Source organism: Schistocerca piceifrons, chromosome 2, assembly GCF_021461385.2.
Source record: "Schistocerca piceifrons isolate TAMUIC-IGC-003096 chromosome 2, iqSchPice1.1, whole genome shotgun sequence".
NCBI lineage: Eukaryota > Metazoa > Arthropoda > Insecta > Orthoptera > Acrididae > Schistocerca > Schistocerca piceifrons.
The window spans coordinates 976,000,901-976,023,585 of NC_060139.1; the positions used below are offsets into that span (position 1 = coordinate 976,000,901).

Genomic DNA, 22,685 nt, shown 5'->3' on the forward strand with positions numbered 1-22,685 from the left:
TTTGAGTGTCCATATTGATTTGAATAACAACTTTACTCGAATGAAACCTGAGATATAATAGTTACGATCACAGCGAGCAGCGAGCGTGTTTGTCTAGCAGCGGCATTCAATTCATAAAACAACAATGGCGCAGCATATGTTGTCGCAGCCAACTGGTGCGCAGCAGCACACGCCGCCGAGCCGTTTCTCGTGAGCTTCTCGAGAATTGCCCGAGAACTAGAGGCTCGAGGAATTCTCGGTGCGCTCGAGTCGCTGTGCCTCGTCATCCCATCACTGATGGGCCCTATAATGCGCCTAACATTAGAGCTCCCAACTACCAATAATCCCACCCTCTGTGATTGCCTGAATCTTGCGGACTGAGAAGTCCTCTCTGAAACAGGACAGGTGACTGCATTTGGCTGAGGGGCAGTGCCAGCGACAGACAGCAAATGGAACCTGTTTGTCAGACTGACCAGGGAGACCTTACTTGTGGCCCCTGGGAAGTCTTTTACCACCTGCCATGGCCCGAGGCAACCTCCCACTCAACTAAGGGTGAGTGGGTCAACCTCTGTGCGAGCAGTAACTGGGCAGGTCACCAATACAGGCCAATCGGCGGATTCGGACATGCTGGACATCTGTTGGATCCACTCGGCTGGCCTACAGGAGTGATGCCCATCCACTGCAGCTTCAGCTGTGTAACAGAAGCCATCACAGCCTGGAGCTGAGAGCAAAGTGTCACCAACTCTGCTTGCATCAAAATACGGCCATCGCACTCCCTATGCCTGCTAAAGACTGTGGAAAACCACACTACGCAGATAAACAAGAACCATTTGACACCTAGTGCGGAATTCTACTGTAGACACTGATGAAAACATAAGAACTGTATCTAATAAATTTGTTTAATATACAGAGAGTCAAAAACTGAGCTTTCCAGCATAAAAGAAAGCACGAGAACTGTTGCCTATTAAATATTAAAGTAACACACAGAAATTTAAGAAACTAAACTACCAAAGCACACAAATGAAACTACACAATTCGCTCCTGGTTAGGAACTTGTAAAATGTCACAAAATCAGTTACTTCCCTGTGGCTGCTAGAGTCTCAGCTGGCTGTTGCTGACTCACTGACTAGCAACAAGGGGTCACTAGCTTTCAAAACAAATGACTATTGACACGCGCTAGGGAACTCTACTGGAGACGTGAAGAAAAATGGAAGAACTGTGTCCATTAAATTAGATTAACGCCGGGATTAGCCAAGCGGTCTAAGGCACTGCAGTCATGGACTCTGCGGCTGCTCCCAGCAGAGGTTCGAGTCCTCCCTCGGGCATGGGTGTGTGTGTTTGTCCTTAGGATAATTTAGGTTATGTAGTGTGTAAGCGTAGGGACTGATGACCTTAGCAGTTAAGTCCCATAAAATATCACATACATTTGAACAATTAGATTAACATGCAGAGATTTGAAAACTGAACTACCAGGCCACACAGGTGAGATTAAATAATTCGCTCCTGATTAGGAACTTGTAATATGTCACAAAATCAGTTTACTTTCCAATGTAAATGAAAATGCAAGAATTGTGTCTCTTAAATATTAATTGCCGGCCGGTGTGGCCAAGCGGTTAAAGGCGCGTCAGTTTTGAACCGCGCGACCGCTACGGTCGCAGGTTCGAATCCTGCCTCGGGCATGGATGTGTGTGATGTCCTTAGGTTAGTTAGGTTTAAGTAGTTCTAAGTTCTAGGGGACTGATGACCTTAGATGTTAAGTCCCATAGTGCTCAGAGCCATTTGAACCATTTGAAATATTAATTTAACATGCAGAAACTCAAGAAACTAAACTACCAAAGCACACAGATGAAACTATACAATTCATTCCCAGTTAGGAACTTGTTAAACGTCACAAAATTGGATACTTCCCTGTGGCTGCTTGAGTCTCAGCCGGCTGCTGCTGACTGACCTGGTATAATAAGTCATTCAACCAAGAGACATATTTCCATTGATCCATGGTCCAATCTTGGTAATTCCATCCCCAGTTAAATGTTAACTGATGGTGTCCTTGAATCAACATGCGAGCACACAAGTGTCTGCTGCGAAGTCTCCTGTTCAACAATGCACTCTGAAAAGTGTGCTCCAAAACACTTGTGGCTGCACAAGCATTATTTCTGTCACAGTTCTCTGCCTATCCTGCTTTACAGAGCAGGCAAGCATCTGATCTCCACATTCTGTGATGAAGCATGAATGTCCAACACCTTGTCACCCACTCATGGTTTCACCACCTTCAACCACTTTCAGTAGATACCCATGATAGAAGCATGCTAACAGTTGACAAACTTGGCTGTTTTATAGAAGCTGCTGCCGGGTGCCAGGCCATAATAATCTGCCCTTTATCAAAGTCATGTCCAAGGTTTTCCCCATTTATGGCCTGCATCATTGCTAAAATTGTTCTCCTTTCGTCTCTGCTCCTCTCATATATTTTCATCACCACATCATGTGCCTGCAGCACCGATTGGCATTCAATCTCTCAGTCATCAGTGGTCATAATGTTTCGGCTCATGAATGTATATGCAGTAGCTTATTCACAGAATAACGAGTCGGTCACATACACAGAAAAAGAAAAGATATAAAAGTTGGTATTAAAACATAAAAATTTGAAGATTTCTTTTTTTTAAATAAATATGCATTTATTAAATCTGTAAAAGCTAAAATTTCCTCTCCTAATTGCATTAGGTAGGCGGCTGGTTATTACAATAGATTAATTTACATGTCAACTATACTTTTGTTCACCAAGCAGATAAGTGAGTGGGTTTGGCTCTTTATTGCATGTGGATGCTGGTATCTCAGAAAGCCAGTCAACAAAGTTGAAAATACTGAAGGATCCGGATGTCACATTTCGATACCAAGATCCATACACGTTCACCATATTACTGTTGCTTAGTTCCACTTGTTCAAAATTTAGTCGTATAATTAATGAACTATTTTGTCTTGATGGTGAATTATTTTATAAATTCTCTGTGCTTCTCATTTTCTTTTTGTTTTCATTTTTATACTTTTGTTTTTTAGTGTTGGGCAACTCACACTTGACTGATGGGGAGGACTCTTGTGTAAGCATGCTATCCATGCTAAAGGGCTTGAAGCAGCTTAGAGAATATACAAATATGTGCACTTCAAGGTAATGTTATAAGAACTGTGTTGTAAAACTATTGTGAAGCAAGATATTTTCAGTTTATGACACACAATCTTTATTACTTCTAGCTCCAGAATTTGTTGAGGACAGCTGTGGCTCCTTCCCTTAGTAAAAATTGGCTTGTTCACATTTCTTATAAAGGGTAAATTATAGTTTGCAGTCAAAGTATTTATTGGAAAGCTTGACTTTGTATGAAATTGATATGCACTTGGAAGCCAAAAATGCCATATTTTTATAACCGGATTTTTAAAAAAATTATGTTATACTGCCGCATCTGCTCTTTTCTGTTTCTACTAGCCTATTCTATTCAGTATCCCTCAGTTTTATGAGTCCACATAATTTTTAATGTATTTCCACTGCACCACATTTCAGATGCCTTGTTTCTGAAAAGTGATACAATGGGAATATTTTATAAATTATCTGGATTCACAAAATTGAGGGGTACTGAATAGAATTGGCAAGTAGGAACAGAAAAGAGCAGATGCAATATGTGTCATAATTTTAAAAAAATGTTATTCAGTTTACCAGTGATAAAATATAGCACATTTTATTCTTAAAGTGCACATCAGTTTCACAAAGTGTCAATTGTTTCATTAAATACTGTGACTCCAACTATAATTCACCACACACACACACAGGTGCATTGTCTGGAAAGCCGCCACTGGGAAAAGTGACGGGTTCATATCCATGGGGTCAGATAAGAAGGCTGAGGCAGGACAAGGTTCAGTGGAAGATGTCTAAGTCACCCTGAGACCAGAGTGTTCACTGGGGCTGTGGAGAATCATATGGCTGCTGAATAGGATGGTGGAGGTGGAAGTTGATTTTGATGGCTCTTTAGAAGTCCATGAGTGGAGGTCACAGTGTGCATCACAGACCCATGGCAGACAGATTGTCCCATAGATCCACACCATGGTTCCCACTTGGAAGGTAAAGACCTTGGCAACAGCATGCACTGGTGGTAGGCACAGTGTATATGAGAGGATGTAGTGAGGACAGGCATGCAAATGCTTCATTGGGCTGTGGCCCTTGATTGAGGTGGCCCTCTAAGTTGGTAGGAAATGACAGAGTTCATTAGGTGGGGTGTTAGACATCACTTCCTTGCAGACCTGTGTGGAATGTGCAGATAATGTGTTCTGCATGACTTGGAGATTGCGTGAAAAGGTGCAGTGCAAAGATGTTGAAAGGGATGCGAAACTGTTCAGAGTCAAAGGAGGTAAATGTCATCATGTTGCCAAAAATCGAAGTACTTGGTGTACCTTCAAGGGCAAAGATTTTTCCCAATGTCACAATAGTAGTGCCACTAGTGACCTGAAGCATACGGAACACAAAATGGAAGTAAGAAAATAATTACAACTGAACATGTGGAGCCAAAAAACAGTCAAGCAAGATGGCCAGAATAGTTGGTTTCATTTGAGACATGTCCCAGTCAGCAGCGTGGAGAAAGCGCAGCACTCACAGCCAACGAGAGAGAACAATCAGTAGGAGGCAGTGGTTCTCATGAAAGACCCACAACAGGCCCCTTGATTTAGGTGTAGTTGGTGCCACCTGGTCAGCAGAACAAAATTAGGCCTGGGAGGTGTGTCCAGCCACCTGTGTTGTGCAAGGTGACCATTTGAAAGATGCATCTTGGTGTTGTAATGGGTAAGAGAGTTCTAGTAGGTTTGCAGTGAATTAAGTGCAATTAGTTGTTCTTACTCAGAAACACTTGTAAGTCTTTTATATTTATGGTACAACTACATCTAATCAGTCATCACAACATAATCCCACATTGGTCCCACTCAGTTTGCCAAGGGTTTAAACTCTAACGGAAGATTGTATAAAGTATTTAACACTAGTGTATAAGACTCGGGACAACCTGGTGATCCAGGAAAAAGCTGTGATTTTTCGTTGTTTTAGATTTCACTTAAATTTTTGTAATTTTTACTGGTAATGAACGAATTACCTCGAATAAGCGTGACGTCACAACTGTTTACATTAGATTCATTTAAGTAGTTACTAGTGGGCTCATGCACACGCGCAGTTGAGTCACGTATGAACTGCGAGATCCATGCATGCGCAGCAGGCCCTGATCTGGGGAGGAGGGGTGGGTATCCGAACCGGGTGGCAATTTTGGGGGAGGGGGGCAAATTCATATTCTTGAGGTAAAAACCTTGTTTCACAGTGCATGTCAGGCTATCGATTATTCATATTATTTTGAAACACACCCCTGCTGGTTTTTGGAGATTTTTGAACAGTCTTTAAGTTGATTTCTGAATGAAAAGTTGATTTTTGAGTGCGTGCATAGTGTACATGAAGTCTCTGCCAGGGGAACCCTCGTCGCATCTAGAAATGAACTTTGCCACAGATAAAACGGGACGGGGTGTAGGGAAGCAGCCTACTCACGCCTTATAAAATTCGCATCAGTCTTTCCATTGTGTGCCAGCCTAGTCCGCTGTAACTAGCTCTGACGTCATAAATATTGCGCAATACTTTAAAATGAAGTAAATAACCTGAAACGTTTCTAGCATGTCAGAAGTAATACAAAATCAATATGTGTTGGACATCAGTTCAGTAACTTTAACCATTTTCGAAATTTGGATGTTTTTCTGTAAAAATCATTGGCGCAACAGAAAAGAGCTAGAAACTTAAAAATTTATATTTAGATTCCTTTTGCATAATAATTTAGTAGAAACAGTATTCTGGATCTCACAAATTAAAATTTTAGTTGAAATTCTTGATTTTCTGGTTTTTGTCTTAGACATTAAAGAAGCAAGATAGATTAAGTAGGCGAATAAATAAAGCTAGGATGTTTAAATTTAAGTAGAAGGGAGGTCTGCTATAATCATAAAAATGTGAGAAGTTTCAACAGAATAACTATAAAGCTATAGCTATAGCGTATCTCCAAAGAGCAAGTTCAGAGCTCGTCTACTGCGTGTACTGTAATTAAATTAATTCTCTCGCCCAAAATATTTGACTTAGCCACGTCAGACTTTTATTATGATTACTTACTTGTGTGCTGATTGCACAATTAAATTTAAAGCTTCATCGGCCATCAGCAAAGGAAGCAATGATTTATTCGATAACTTAAAGTGGTGCATTACTAGCCCAGCGGCTAGTCGAGAGAGCAGATTTGATCAGGCGTTCCTTTAGCCGTCCGCACCGCGGGTTTATATGTAAGAACGCTGCGCGAGAAAAGAAGGCCCCAGTTCTCTCCAGACGCTGATTAGCACACCACCTGTGCCGGGAGTCGCGTCGCGTCGGTATCGTTGATATAAACAGCCTTGGATGCAGTAATAAGTTACTCGGGATATGCGTAACCATGAAATCGTTTTCGAGTGAAGTGTCAATTTTGGGATGACGTTAATGATCTATCTTTAGTTTGCGTATGTCGTATTTTCACGTGCCGCTACAGGACAGACATTCTACCATTATTAGCGTGGCATTTGATGAACATTATCATCAAATTCTGGCGAGCATTCACTTAAACATTTAATTTGAACAGTTATAGTTGCATCAGCGCATTAGACTCTCAACTGCTCTGGTAGTTGGATTGTGTGGATTCTTTTTAGTCTGTGACTTTCGGAATATAGTGAACATTTTAGAGAGAATGGTTTTTGATTATGAATCCCAGACAATCTCCTAATTCCTCAGAGCTATAAGCTGTAGCTATAAATGTATTTCTCAGATGAAGTGGGCACTAGGAATTCTAATTACAGGCTTCACGTTTTGCTAATCACTTTCTGGTTGCTAATATTGTAGGTAGAGAGCCAGTGTTGAGAATGGCAAACAACAGCATTAAATAAATAATAGGAAAATTAACAATTATTCCACCTGCCGCCCCACAGGGGCTATACGAGCTGAGCTGAATAAAACTGAACCAGTCCATGCCAACTGCTGCTTGTTTATGTGATTGATTTGGATTGCAAATGTTCAGCGCTGTTTATAATTACCAACGAAATCCATAGATTCAGACTACCAGAGCGGAAATAAATGACTTAACAGGTAAGAAAGATTATGTATTATCTTCGCGGTGTACCCAAGAAAATGAAATTCTGACAGAAAATGTTTGGCCAGATCGCTACACTAGACAGGGCCAGTTGTAGTCCCCGGCTAGCTGCCACTTAAGTTCCATTCTGGGAGTAGTGCGGAAACATATTGTACAAACACATAATCACGCCTAACCGGAGAATAATCACTGGATAACTAAACCGTTGTTATTATGGCAACGTTAGCAAAGTTAACTGGAGAATGAGTTTTGACAGTGGTAGGAATAGTTACAGAATTAGTGATAACAAGATTGCTTGTTAAAACAAGGAAGGAGAAGAAATGGAGACATCACACAAATTATGGAAGAATATAAGGACTCCAAATTTATACAGAAATTTCGTTCTACTTTTCGGTCTCGTGCATGAGAAACTGGAGCATATGAATGAGATGTGAAACTGTTTCCTAACCTAAAGCTTTTTGATTGTAGCAGGCCAAATGGGTATTTCATATTGGTACTTTGTGAATTATATTGTTGTACTATAAAAATGATCATTATTGCCAAAACAGTCTCGCTTATTTGATGTGTGTTACAATTGCTGCAATATTAGAAAGGCCTATTTTGTTTTATCCTGCACACAGTGACAAAGTAGACGTAATCAGATCGAGAAACCACAACAGTCTTGTGTCCTATGTGTATTAACAGCTTTTTCAGTATTAGACGACGAAATTTTGATTTTTCATGTAGCAAAACGTTTTACGAGCTTTGATGAGGTAATAGTTCTTTCGCAGAAAGGAAAGCACGCCATGTAAAGTTGTAGCAAGATCAGAGAAAAAAATAGCTAGGACCTAAGGATTGAAGAAATGTGTACTGTCCTCCCTGTCTCTTGTCTTTACTGGTTTTAGGTATCCTACATTTAATTTTATGTCACACAGAAGAGCAAGCTATTAGCTAATAGGCAATAATGAGTCCAGGTTTTCTGAAGAGTTCTTGTTCTCCCGGTTACAAATAATGCCATCCAGTATCAATTGCAATTTTTTATATCTATTTTATTTTTAAAAGGGGCAAGATGTCAAACTGGCCGACTGGGATCAGAAGAGGTACTACAGGACATTTTAATTTCCGCTGTCCTGAAATAGTTTGATGGCATCCATTACAAAATATACACATCTGAGTTCCACAAAGCGAAATACAGTGACGTGCGGTATAAGAATGTCGTTTGAAGAGGCGTGGCACTGTACTTCGGCACACTTAAGACCAAATAACATGTCTTAATTTCCTCAAAGATATATGTTTTATGTATCAGACTCTTCACAAAGATGTGCGCTACAAAATTAACTTATGTTTGAAAAGTCTTTTTTTTTTCCATTTTTGATGTTCTGATGTGGAGAGCAGTCTGAGTTGTAGTGGGGGAGGAGGGGGAGGGGAGGGTTAGTCTCCACATGACCCGTGTTTACATTTAGTGATTTTTCTGTTTCCTGTTCCTTTACTGCTCTCATGTCAAATGAAAACAAGATGGATTTCTGTGGCTGGAAGCTATCAAGCGAATTAAAATACATTCACATACTTCCGGAAGGCTAAAATATGTAACTAGTTTCAGATTTTCTTTTATTTCCACCTTTCTGGCAGTCAAACATTAATCGCCTTGCAGGCAGAACAATAAAGTTATTTTTGTCGGTTTGCTAAAGAAATTTGGCTTTTAAGCTTTCCTGCTGAGGCAGTAAATTTATTTGAAAGGAAGTGTTTAATTCCATATTGTTGGCTAGTTACAACTGTTCGCCGCATTTCACTGGCATGTTTTCATCTTCTAGCACATATGGCATTATGCCATAATAAAGAACCAAACATGAGATAATACAGTATTGGTAATCCAAGAAAAATTATGTCCTGAAAATCACACCGAAAAGCTTAATATCAGGTCGGGGCCTACGTCATTGAGAATCTGGATACACGAATGTGTGCTTTAAGGTGAACTATGCATTTTAGTATGGTTCACGAAATTCCGATGCTCATGGAGTATCCTCTGATGTCTTGTTTCTTTTATGACATAATGTAAGTAAGATCTTACAATTATATATAAAAACAAAGATGAGGTGACTTACCGAACAAAAGCGCTGGCAGGTCGATAGACACACAAACAAACACAAACATATACACAAAATTCAAGCTTTCGCAACAAACTGTTGCCTCATCAGGAAAGAGGGAAGGAGAGGGGAAGACGAAAGGAAGTGGGTTTTAAGGGAGAGGGTAAGGAGTCATTCCAATCCCGAGAGCGGAAAGACTTACCTTAGGGGGAAAAAAGGACAGGTATACACTCGCACACACGCACATATCCATCCACACATACAGACACAAGCAGACATATTCTGGTCTTTAAATATGTCTGCTTGTGTCTGTATGTGTGGATGGATATGTGCGTGTGTGCGAGTGTATACCTGTCCTTTTTTCCCCCTAAGGTAAGTCTTTCCGCTCCCGGGATTGGAATGACTCCTTACCCTCTCCCTTAAAACCCACTTCCTTTCGTCTTCCCCTCTCCTTCCCTCTTTCCTGATGAGGCAACAGTTTGTTGCGAAAGCTTGAATTTTGTGTGTATGTTTGTGTTTGTTTGTGTGCCTATCGACCTGCCAGCGCTTTTGTTCGGTAAGTCACCTCATCTTTGTTTTTATATATAATTTTTCCCACGTGGAATGTTTCCTTCCATTATATTAAGATCTTACAATGTTTCATATGTACGAACATACGAGCTTCCTAGGTCACTGTAGCTGCGCAAGCTATCTGGTTACTGCTGAAATGAATCTAACAGGTTGCGGAAAAATATTGTGAATTGTGGTTCTAAAAGTGTTATTTTCGAAGTAAATTTCCTTTTACGCAAGTTTAACTATGTGCAAGAATGTACGATGAATTTCTTAAATCACAGAGCGTTTGTTCTCATTTAAAAATCAGCCCTTTGATGACGAGCCATTTAGAAGAATTTCAAGCCCAGAAGAAGAATTTCAAGCCCAGAAGATCACAGATTTATGTCGGTATTAAAAATTTTACTGGCGTATTTAAGTGATGTATCGTAAAGTGTAACATGCGCTAAACAGATCAACATTATATGTGAAAGCTTAGCTTCTCTTGTAGCTTATTAACCTTCGAGACAAATATTATATGCGAAAGCTTTGCTTTTCTTGAAGCAATGCTATGTATATTAACTTAAACCATTAACTTTTCCTGTTGGTGGAATTCGAATTTATACTTTCGTAGTACGCAAAACTGGGAGGGGGTGGGTTGCTAGCATCTCATAAGGAGGCCAGTTTCCCAGCTAGGAACACAGGAGGGGAGGGGTGGCAGTTAAATGGGCTGGCACAATTGTAGCAGGCAGCGGGAAGCGGCACATACTGAAGGCAATATGGGGACATGAATTGGAATATGGGGACATGAATTGGAAGGAGTGACAAGACAGAAGAAGAGGAAACTGTTGGGTGGAGCGTGCGGGAGTGGTAGGTTATGTGAGATTGAGGCCAGGATGATTATGGAGACAGATGATGTGTTGTAAAGATAACTCTTGTCTGCATAGTTCACAGAAGTGGGTGGTGGAGGGAAGAATCCAGATGGCTTGGGTTGTGAAATAGCTATTGAAATTGAGCATGTTGCGCACAGCTGTATGTTGTGCCACTGAATATTCTTGACAACAGTTTGGCAGTAGCTATTTGTCATGGATACATAGCCGGTTAGTTATGAGGCCTTCAGCATACTGGGTGACAAAGAAGTGTTTCCACTGTAGGGACTAGGAGAAGCAGAGTAGGTCTTTGATAAGTTCAACATGGTTGTATTTTAGGGTAGGGCTGAAGTTTAGGCCTTTGGATAGGACTGAAGCTTCTGTGGGACTGAGGTTTTTGGTGGAGAGGTTAACAGCAGTGTTTTGGGTTTGCTTGGGGTTCTGAGTTTTGTGGAGTGTTGGGAGGGAGTTTTGGAGGATGTGGTAAATTGAAGAGGTCAGCTAGGCAGGGTCTGAGCGCTATGAGGGGTTGACAAGGAGGTTCACTGTGAGAAGGGTGAGTGTACCCCAAGGCAGGAGTAGATGTCAACAGGTTGGATAGTTCATGGTGGTTGTGTCTGGAATGCTCCTCAGTGTGTTGAGGTGCAAAGGTTTCTAGTTCAGAGACATTGTGTGAGTAGTGCAGAACAACAGTATCTTGCAGAGGGGATGAAGGTATTTCTGGGAAGTCTGCAATGGAAATTTGTTTTTGCAGTATCAGGTTCTTGAGGGATAGCAACTGGCAGAATCCAAAAGGTGAAGCCCGTTGTGAAAGGAGGGGTGGGATCCAGCAAAAGAGATTTTTATGGTTAGGCAATTTGTGGGGGGGAGAGGGATTCCATGGGTTAGACAGCATTTAAGGAACGGGTTCTGGGGCAGGGTTTTAGCCAAGGGAAGAGATATTTTTTGGAGGGATAACGATAGCAAACAAATGGGGAAGTGAAAATGTTAGGTGGTTATAAGGAGAACTAGATATTATAGTGTGAGTTCATTGCATGAAGAGGGTGAAAGAGATTGTGCTGGGAGCAAATAGTATGGTTTTATGATGTGGCAATTTTTAAATAGTGTGTAACTTATCATCACATGCAGGCTGAAAAAAGGAAACACGCAAAGTTCTGATAGGAGGTATGTGTCAGGAGAGATGGGTGGATTCAGTGGTTAAATGTAGTGGTTGGTTGCTGGAACTGTGATTCAGTGGATGAGTGTTACATAGAACACGTGCAATGCAGTCGTAACTGCAGCGACTAGTGCTACAAGGTGTCACAAAAGTTGTGTGCAACCATATCGGTTGGCACAGGTGAAGCATGTGCATAACAACGGTGTGTGGGAAAACACAGGAAAAGATGCTGACAGACAATACAGACTGTCAAACAAGACGTAGATTACAGATAGTAACAAAAGAGGCACGATACAAAGTTTGGGAGGAAGAGAGCCACTAGGCAGGATGAATGTTGTAGGAAAGTTCATGTAGAATGTAAATACCACTCACTGAAAAGCAGAAGCATTGAATTATCTGTAGGTACACACAAAAGAAGCAAAACTTCTGGCATTTGGAATTATCGTTTGATGAGCTAGAGTAAAATACACAAATACTTATACACAAGCATACACATACCTATGTCCCTACATGGTGTCAGCTAGACTGACAGCACCAATGCTATTTTGTGGCAGGTCAACTGGTTGTGGTAAGGGTAGTGTTAGGTGGGATGGGTAAAGGGAGAGGGAAGTGTGAAGCAGTGTAGGGACTGGGGTGGGTGGCAAGCAGCTCAGAGGGAGGCCAGTTTGCCAGCTAGGAATGTGGGCAGGAGGGGAGGGGTAGCAGGTATATGGGCTGGCACGATTATAGGAGCCAGTGGGAAGCGACACATGCTGAAGGCAGTGTAGTGATGTGAAGTGGAAGCTGACAGGGTGGGGGAAGGAAAAACTGTTGGTGGGGGGGGGGGGGGGGGGGCAGCACCAAGACAGTGGGTTACCTGACACTCAGGCCAAGATGTTTAGGGGTTTGGAGAATGTGTTGTAAGGATAACTCCTGTCTATGTCATTCAGAGAAGGTGATGGTTGAGGGAAGGATCCAGATGGTTTAGGTATTGAAGCAGCCATTGAAGTTGAGTGTGTTGTGCTCAGCTGTACATTTTGCCACTGAGATGTCAACTTTGTTCTTGATAATAGTTTGGCAGTGGCTATTCATCCTGGTGGACAGGTGGTTGGCAGTCATACCATCATAAAAGGCCATGCAGTGTTTACAGCAGAGTTGGTATATGACATGGCTGCTTTCACAGGTGGCCCAGCCTCTGATAGGATAGGATAGGATAAACCTCTGACAGGACTGGAGTAGGAGGTGCTGGGTAGGTGGATTGGGCAGGTCTTGCACCTTGGTCTGCCACAGGACAAGGGACTGGGAGCGGGAGTGGCTTAGAAATGGGGTAGGGTGTTGTGTAAGTAGGGTGGCCGATGGAACACACCATTTTAGGGGGATTGGGAAGGACCTTGGGTGGGATGCCCTCTGTTTAGGACAGGATGAGAGATATTCAAAAGATATGGTTCAGTTGTTCCATTCCAGTGTGATACTGGGTGACGAGATGGTTGCTCCTTGGTCAAGGGTCTTCTTGTCACTGAAGATACAACTTCCATGGGTGGCTGAGGTGTATGGGAGGGAGTTTTTGGTGTGGAAGGGATGGCAGCTATCAAAAGTTGAGTACTTCTGGTGGTTAGTGGATTTACTGCAGACAGGGGTGTACATGGAGCCATCAGCGAGGTGGTGGTCATCATCTAGGAAAGTGGTGTGTCACTAGAGGAAGACCAGGTGAAATGGATGGGAGAAAAGGTATTGAGATTATGAAGGAATGTGGATAGGGTGTCGTGGCTCCAAGTCCAGATCATGAAGATATCAATGAAAATGAACTAGACTAGGGGTTGGAAGTTTTGGGACACTAGGAAGGTTTCCTCTACATGGCCTGTTCTAACGTTTTAACAACTTAAAGTGTGAGTGCGGGTCTGGGTTATACTGATTTATTTCCCCAAACCACATTCCACTTCTTTATGAGATGACTTACTTGGGATTTGCAGCCACTCTTCTCTCTCTCCTCTACTGGATAGCCGGCTGCTGGAAACTCTCTTGACTTCTTCTTTGTCAAATAATGTTAGGTACAGGAATTTTCAAGCCTCTTTCTACTAGTGAAATAAGTAGCTATACAAACTTCACATTTCGTCAATCAATGATGTATTTGAGTATCAAGCACAATAAAAATTCTCCCTTTCAACATAATATGTAAGTTCAGTAAGTCTCTCGTATAGTTGTATGTTAGAAACAAATTGATTTACATTTGGAAGAAAGTCTGCTTAGACACCATGACTTTTGGAACAAGAGACTAAAAAAAAAAATCATCTTCCCTCTCACAAGGCTGAGTCAAGAGTCTACAAGACTACTTTTTCAATTGTTCTTGTTTCACATAACAGTAGTCAATGACACAATAAGCACAGAGCTGCATATAGACTCCATGGTTCTTCCTTACATTCTCACTAACACAACTATGGATTGTCCAACAGGTACTTGTTGGTGTCGTTCGACCACCATGTCTACTTTCTTCCCGCGACTGATTTTAAACCTGCACACACAAACATGTGGTGTGCAGTAGGTAGGATTTTACCATCCCACACTCGTATCTAGAATATCGTGTGTTCGAGATGGTAGGAGGCTGAGTGGTTCTAGAATTTACACAGAAATTCTCGAATCACTACATATCCTCCCCCCCTCCCCCCCCCCCTTCAGATTGAACAAACATTATTTTATACATAATCATCATGCAAATAATATCACTCATAATAACATTTCATATCTTAACAGTATACTTTTTTTACTTGTGTTTATATATGTATCTCTCCTTTCCATAACAATTCTCTGTCCTCTCTTGCACAATCTTTTGATTATTTTTTTATCTACTCTTTTCTTACTTTACTTTGTTGTTAAGAGATGAGCATTTACTCGTGGTTTTAGTCAGCTTTACTAATATTTAGGAATTGTGAGGACGCTTTTCCTTTTCTTTTCTTTATTTCCTTTTTCAATCAAAATCTTCAGGTGTTTATGACGTATGAGTAATCTATTTCTGTTCTTATCTTTTTGTACTACCTTTTTCCTAGTATGTACTATTTTCATTAGTTGTAGCTTGGAGGAACTCTGGGTGAAATGAATGTGTTCTTTCAACTCTCTTTTACTTCCATGAAATATAATAATGCTAGTCGTTCATAGAATTTACACTTTCCAGAATAATTCCTATAAAATTTGTGGCTTTAGTCAGGATACTGTCTCTTCCTAGGATCAGCACCTAGTCCTTACTTGTGGGTTGACCTTATGAGAGCACTTCTCTTTCCATTCTGATACGTATGCCCCTTAAAAAAAAATCTCTGTTTTTTAGGCCACAGATCGTCCTATCTCCACATAGGTACGTCTGCCCTTTATACTTAGTGAATGCCGGGTACGCCCTCTTATCCTTTCTGGGTAGGCCTCATGGTTCATTACCCTAGTATATATTTCTGTGTTTTCCATAATTAAGTATCCTCTGGTAAAGTTATAAACCTATCTTAAACTTCACATTCATTCTTTAATATATCATTTACTCCCTAGAGTCCTCTGCTTATCACTTCTATATTTTCAATAGATATTATGTCTACATATACTATTTACATCCTACTATCCTTCAATTCATTAGAGTATTTATTACACTGACTTTGCTCACGCCTTTTTCTTATTTATCCATTACTCATTACTATTTTATAGTTGTTCGTTATGTATGGGCACCTCTCATTATGTATATTTGATGCAGAACTGTCATAACTCCTCATATATGTGTGCACAATTCCCTGTGTACACACCTTTTCCCCTACAACACCTGGCAGTTCTCACATCGTGACAGACTTTGTCTTATTTAATATTTGCGTAGAGGTGTATATTTGTGTATATGTGGATGTTTGTTTATGTAGTCTGATTCTTTGGCCTTTTTATCTAAAGATAAGATGTAGGTTATTAGTAACCATGGAAATAAGGAAGGACTTCAGCGATAGAAGTTTATGAATATGGAAAGAGGGTAAAGATAAACAGGTCCTCAAGATGAGAAGTAAGAAAGGAAAAAATAGATGTGGTTGCTAGGATCAAAGAAGAGAAAGAAGATAGCCCCAAAGACAGGAAAGCCTTCCCAACCCCCTTCCCCAGGATCCCTACCTCTACTTGAGTGAGACGCTGGAGGAGGTTTGGTGTTAAATTGTCTCGTACAGAATGGACTTCTTCCACCTTCACCCTTTGAAGTCTCCAAAGGAAATCCTAGCAACCCTATGGAAACGGCAAATGTAGAAGAATCAGGCACACTTGTTTGTGAGAGTTGTTTGAAAGTCACAATTTATCTGTTCTTGTAAATCATGCTTTTAACTACAATACCCACCCCTTTCAAAAGTTATACAAACCCTCTCATCTGTATCACATCTCATAAAAGGTATAAAATACTCAATACAAAATAGAAAAGCTATACAGTTCAGTATAACAGTTGTTCATTTAGTCACATCATATTACATTTTTCACAAATATAATACTCTAGTCAATTTATTTCATCTAGATTTCACTTTTTTTTCTTTTTTTCTATTTCATAGTCATATCCAGTTTTCTAATCAATAAGAATAAAGGATAGTTTTAGATTTTAAATGAATTCAATGCAGGAAAACTATTTTAGAAGAAACACTGAAAACAATTCGGGATCTGACAGTCATTACTCGGCCCGTAACTCAAAATGTTAATGTCCCTGGGGAATAGATGACTCCTCCCGGGTCCCATGGATCTGATATTAACTTTTCTTGTGCACTGGCAGACCAGTAATTTTCTTTAAATTTCTTTTGAAAGTCTTCCCAAGAGGAAAAATTCTCAATATTTACTGTACCCCATTCTGAGGCTTCCCCTAGAAGGTACCCCACCACAAATTCGATCTTCTTTGAGTCTTCCCAATTTTTTGTCAAAGGTTGGTTAAATCTTTTTAAGAATTTGGTCTGATGTACCTCTCTGTCCGGCTTAAACTTAGGGAATTGTCTAGATAACGCTGAATTAGTTCCCCATAGTAAATCAGTCACAGCTTCACTAGTTAATCCAGTGTTAGGTGAAGATACCCTTTTTTCTACTTTATCGTGGATAAGCTTAATCTCTTTCCACAGGTCATCCATACCTTTCCTGGTATCATTAAGTTCAGAAGAAGGAATAGGTGATACATTCCCGGACATTATTCTCTCGGTAACTTTTCCATCTATAATTTTCCCAAAGTGTTCCTCCAAACTAATTACATTTATAATATCAGAGTTAGCTATTTTCTCTTCTAAATTTCTTTCCACATTGTCTACCCATGTACTGACACCTGTTATTTGTGATTGAATGATTGACATTAACTTATTCTGCTTATCTACACTCTCTTGCAAAGTATACAACCCATGTCTTACATCATTATACGTAATATTGTACACGTTTTGAACGATCCTAACTTTTCAATAAGTTCCGATTCTACACTATTACATTTGTTCTCAATGTTAAGTTCTAACCTTTTTGACAAATCCTGAAAGGTATCATTCTGTTTCTGACTAAGGTCAGTAAATACATGATTTGTATGAGTCGTCAAAGCATTTATCAACTCATTCTGTAGATCTTCTTTTAAATTCTCTACTTTAATACTTATAGTGTCAAACTAAGTCTTCAAAGTACCCATGTCTTCACGCAGATTACTAAATTCTTCACTTTGAGATTTGACCTTGGCATTTAACAAACCAAAATTTGTTATTTTAATATTTAATTGAGAATTTACTAAACCTAATTCTTTCCTTAAGAGTCTCACTCTGAGCATTTAACTGCAGACTCTGAGCTTTAATTAAATTTATCAACTGATCTCAGTCAGGCACTTCCTTGCTAATTTTCATGAACCAGTTCTTGAGTGTCCCCAACCTGTTGTATATTTTCCATACTCTTGTATGCTTTAGCTCTTGTAAGCATTTAAAACTAACTTTAAATATGATAACTACACAAATAAAGTTCACTCAGCAGTATCTTGTACCACTTCATGCTAAAGTAATGAAGTTTTGTTTCACACTCACCTGGCACAGAAAACTCATAACATAGTTGAACGGATGTGGAGGCAGGTCAGCACTGGTGAACAACAACTGGTGACCGTGGCGTCGGATGTATGTTGGTTTCCGCGTCTGTGTCCCTGCAATGTGTGTGAGAGCTGTGTACTCCCCGCACTGGATCTTCTTGGTTAAAGCGTTCTATGTGTATTTCTTCTTAGACAAATACATTGAAATCTTCTTTTCTATTTTATCATTGTGAATTTTTCATGTCTTCACCCTTTTTCATTAAAATTCTGATCCATTAGATACTTGGACATATTCCAATGTCTCAGAGTAAATCCCTTGTCGTATTATGTATGGTTGCTATGGCAACACACAGCAGCTTCTTTTCTCGTTTTTTACTGAAAATTCCTGTTTTTTCGGTCCTTTCACACAGGTTCCCACATTCTAATGTTTTGTGACGTCTTAAAGTGTGAAAGTAGACATACAAACTCTCCTTTTCGTCAGTTAATGATGTATTTGTCATTCATGCACAATGTAATTCACACTTTCAACATACATATGTAACTTTCTGTAAGTAGCTCGTACTGCCAAACATTAGAAACAAAATGAGTTATAGTTAAAAGGAAGATGGCTTGACTACCGTGACTTTCTTAAAATGAATCAGAAAATACGTCTTGTGTCTACCAAGGCTGAGTCAAGAGTCTACAAGACTACTTTTTCAATTGTTCTTGTTTCACATAACAATAGTCAATGACACAATAAGCACAGAGCTGCATGTAGACTCCATGGTTCTTCCTTACACTCTCACTAACACATCTATGGATTGTCCGACAGGTACTTGTCAGTGCCATTCAACTGCTGCGTCTACTTTCTTCCCACGACTGATTTCAAACCTGCACACACAAACATGTGACGTGCAGTAGGTAGGATTTTACCACCCAACATTCGTATCTAGAATATTGTGTGTTCAAGACGGTAGAAGGCTGAGTGGTTCTAGAATTTACACAGAAATTCTTGAATCACTGCACTGTAAAGAGGTTGGCATAGGAGAGTGCCATGCGGATGCTGATGGCTGTGCCACAGATTTGTTTTTAAACCTGGAAAAATAGTTGTGGGTCACGCCTCTGTTCACGTTAAACCAACCAACCATGAACAGTACCCGCATTTCCACAGCTCCTATCTCTTCCACGCCAAAAAAAAACCCTCCCACACAGCCTAGCCATCCGCAGACATTGTATCTGTAGTGACGATAACTCCCTTTATGACAGATAGGCAGTAATCCCAAACCTAGCCCATAAATAGATTTCGCATGCCATATCTTCATGCATCCACAATCCTCCCACCACCCCAAAGGATCAGCTGGGAAGGAGCAACCCCCCCATGTCACCCAATATCACCCTGCACTGAACAGCTGAACCATATCTTCACCAGGTCTTTGATTTTTTCTCATCCTGACCTAAAGTGAGGGACATCCTACCCAAGATCCTTTCCACCCCTTCTAAAGTGGTGTTCTATTGCCGTCCCAAACTACGCAACATCGTAGTCCATTCCCGACCCACCCTCACTCTGAACCCTTTGCCAAATGGATCATATCCCTGTGCAGACCCAAATGCAAGACCTACCCAATCCACCCACCCAGCACCTCCTACTCCAGTCCTACCACAGGCTTATCCCGCCCCATCAGAGGCCAGACTATCTGTGAAAGCAGCCATATTATACACTAACTCTGCTGCAAATACTGCGTAGCCTTTTATGTTGGTATGACTACCATCCAGCTTTCCACCAGGATGAAAGCCACTGCCAAACTGTTGTCAAGAACAAAGTTGACCATCCAGTGACACAATATACAGTTGAGCACAATGTGTTATATTTCAGTGGCTGTTTCACAGCCCAAACTATCTTAATCCTTACTTCCACTACCAGCTTCTCTGAACTACACAGACAGGAGTTATCCTTGCAACACATACTCCACTTCCATAATCATCCTGGCTTCAATCTCGGGTAACCTAATGACCTCGCTCCCTCCACCCAACAGTTTCCCCTTCCTCCATTCTGTCATCCCTTTCCAATTTATGTCCCCATGTCGCCTTCAGCGTGTGCCACATCCCACTGGCCACTACATTCATGCCAGCCCATATACATGCCACTCCTTCCTTCTGCATTCCTAGCTGGCAAACAGTGTCCCTCTGACCCACTAGCCACCCACCCCCTCCCTTGCCTGCCCCCCTCTCCCTCTACCCACCGCATTCCACACTACCTTCACCACAACCCAGTCCAGCTGGCATCACGTAAGGGCATAGGCGTGTGTATGCATGAACGTGTGTGTGTGTGTGTGTGTGTGTGGGTGTGTTTGTTTGTATTTTACTGTAGCTTTTCAAAGGATAACTTCAAAAACTAGGAAATTTTCCATCTTTTGTATATGCGTACAGACACATTATACAAGAAATTCCTACAGCAAATAAGTCATTTAGCAAAGTTATATTGATCAGGTAATATTTGTACTATTGTTTCAGTAGCTGAGATGTTACATACTGGTGTATAGTGCAGAGGATCTCAGGTTCAAACCCAGGTCAGTTCTCTGAGTTTTTTACATTTCATAATACTGTCTCTATTGTATAGTCAATAAAGATAATTATAACACTATGTTTTGAAGCTAATAAGGTGGAAATATTGTTATCAGATGAATTAAAAGAAGTGTCAGTTACATGTATTAGTGAACATTGTTTAATAGAAAATATGTTACCTTTGGAATGATATAGAAATTTATTGAGGTAACTTATACAGTCGGTAGATGTGTCATTTTGTAGCAAACAACCTCAAGTTTGATTCACGCAGTGCATCAGTAGCCCTTCCACCACCAGGAGAGCCAGTACAGTGCACACCTACCAATTCTGTAGGTTATCTCAATAAATTTCTATATCATTCCAAAGTCCTTTAGACTCACCCTGTTAGAGAAGACATCAAACACTGTTGCCTGAAGTTCATTGATCAGCTATATAAAGAGCATGGCAGCAGAATTACTGCTACAGATCTAATTTAAATGTCATTTTATTTGTATATAGTAGCCTAAATGGAAACATAACTACTTTCTTTTTCTTTGAAAATTTTGAGAAGGCACTTGGCGCTATAAAAGCAGTTAGTACAAAAAATATTGTGTGTGGTGACTATAACATAGATTTCAACGAGAACTAAAAGGACTGATTTAACCGGGAGGATTTATTAAAAACTTATAACATGCACACAGCCGTTAAATCCCCTGCCAGAGTCACCTGTCACCCAGTGGTACTATAGATCAGGTACTAATAAAACAGATAAATATTTATTCAAAGCTGGACACATGAATACAGGTTTCTGTGATCATTATGCAATATTTATTTAATTCCCAGTAGAGACCATAGATAACAACCAACCACAAAAAATGAGGAAAGGTAGAAATTGTAGCAACAAAAACTTACACATCTTGGGCATTTGCTGAAAACAGGAACATGGAATGACATGTACACTGTGAGGGCACATGTAAAGTTTTAACATGTTCATGGCAATATTCTCACATTATTTCAGTATTTCTTTTCCAGTTAAAAACTAAAAATTCAAAACTAGTAAAAGAAATAGTTTTTGGCTGACAACAGGCATTAAAATATTTTGTGTTGAAAACAGAAGACTTGAAGAAATTTCAAAAGCACAAATTTCATTGAAGAATTTTTTTGTGTTTCAAGAATTATAAGAGAGTGCTTCACAAGGTCAAAAAAAGGTAAGAAAATGGAAAATGATAACTACATAATAACACCCAAAAACAAAATTAAAGCCATATGGAAGATAGTCAGACACCAAGCAGGAAATGAGCCGCCCTCCCCTCAAAATGTAAACATGCATCTAGACCAAGACAGCAAACAAATTACAAATCCAGAGGAAGTAGCCACTGTTTTTAATGCATACTTTTCAAATATTAGTGAACAGTTTCTCTGTGGTATAAAATCTTCCAGTAAAAATTCTGTCAGATCACCAGCAAATCTAAATAGAAACCCTGAATCCCTATTTCTTCCTCCAACCAACCCTGAAAAATTATGCTAGCAGTTAGTAAGTTAAGAACAAAATTTTCAACAGGTATGGATGAGATTCTGCATTATGTCATTAACAATGCAGGAGCCTTCATTGCGGTACTATTAGCTGAGCTTTTCAACAGTTGATTAACAACTGGAATCTTCCTTCCTGCTTAAGGATAGTGAAAAACCAAGCCACTATTCAAAAAGGGCAAGAAAGAAGAAATAAGCAATTATAGACCTCTTGCTTTGTTATCAGTATTTACAAAACTACTAGAAAAAAATTATAAGAGATTGTTAGATTTTCTAGAATAGTGCAACATACTATCCACAGCCCGCCATGGCTTCCAGAAAGGCCAATCAACAGAAATCACAATATTTGAATTTCTAAGTGAAGTGCACCAAAAACTTGATAGTGGGGAAAAAGTAACTGGCATATGCCTTGATCCGTCTAAGTGTCGTATCACTATCCAGTTTGTAGATGACAAATATTTTAGTCAGTAAGAAGACAGCAGAAATGTTACAGACAACACTATCTGAGACATTAACCGGTTTTGTAAGCTCATTCAGCCAAAACAAACCAATAATAAATAAAGTAAAAGAGAAGTGTTAAATTTTCATAATGTCTATAAAAACAGTGGAGAGTGTATAAAATTTCAGATATCGGACACAGATATTTCAGGTGTGGCTAATGCAGTATTTCTGGGGATCTGGTGCAAAATTAACCTTAGATTGGATACTCACATTGATAGCATGTTAGCATGTGCTGTTTGAAGAGTGCTTGAAAACTGTTGCCATAAGGACTGTCTAATGACTGTTTATTATGCTACGCTCTGTTCTGAAGCATGGGATCACTTTCTGGGGTAAATCACCATCCTGCCAAAAATTCTTCCGGTTGCAAAGAAGAAAAGTGAGAAT

General features: G+C 40.1%; 1 long non-coding RNA gene across 1 annotated transcript in view; it reads left to right on the forward strand.

The window, feature by feature from the left end:
* LOC124775023 overlaps positions 1–20,431 on the forward strand; it is a 28,801-nt gene extending 8,370 nt beyond the window's left edge. Inside the window, exons 2-3 of the long non-coding RNA XR_007015587.1 lie at positions 3,031–3,139; positions 20,241–20,431. This is a non-coding gene — a long non-coding RNA (uncharacterized LOC124775023). The remainder of the gene's footprint in view (positions 1–3,030; positions 3,140–20,240) is intronic.
* The last annotated feature ends 2,254 nt before the right edge of the window (positions 20,432–22,685 follow it).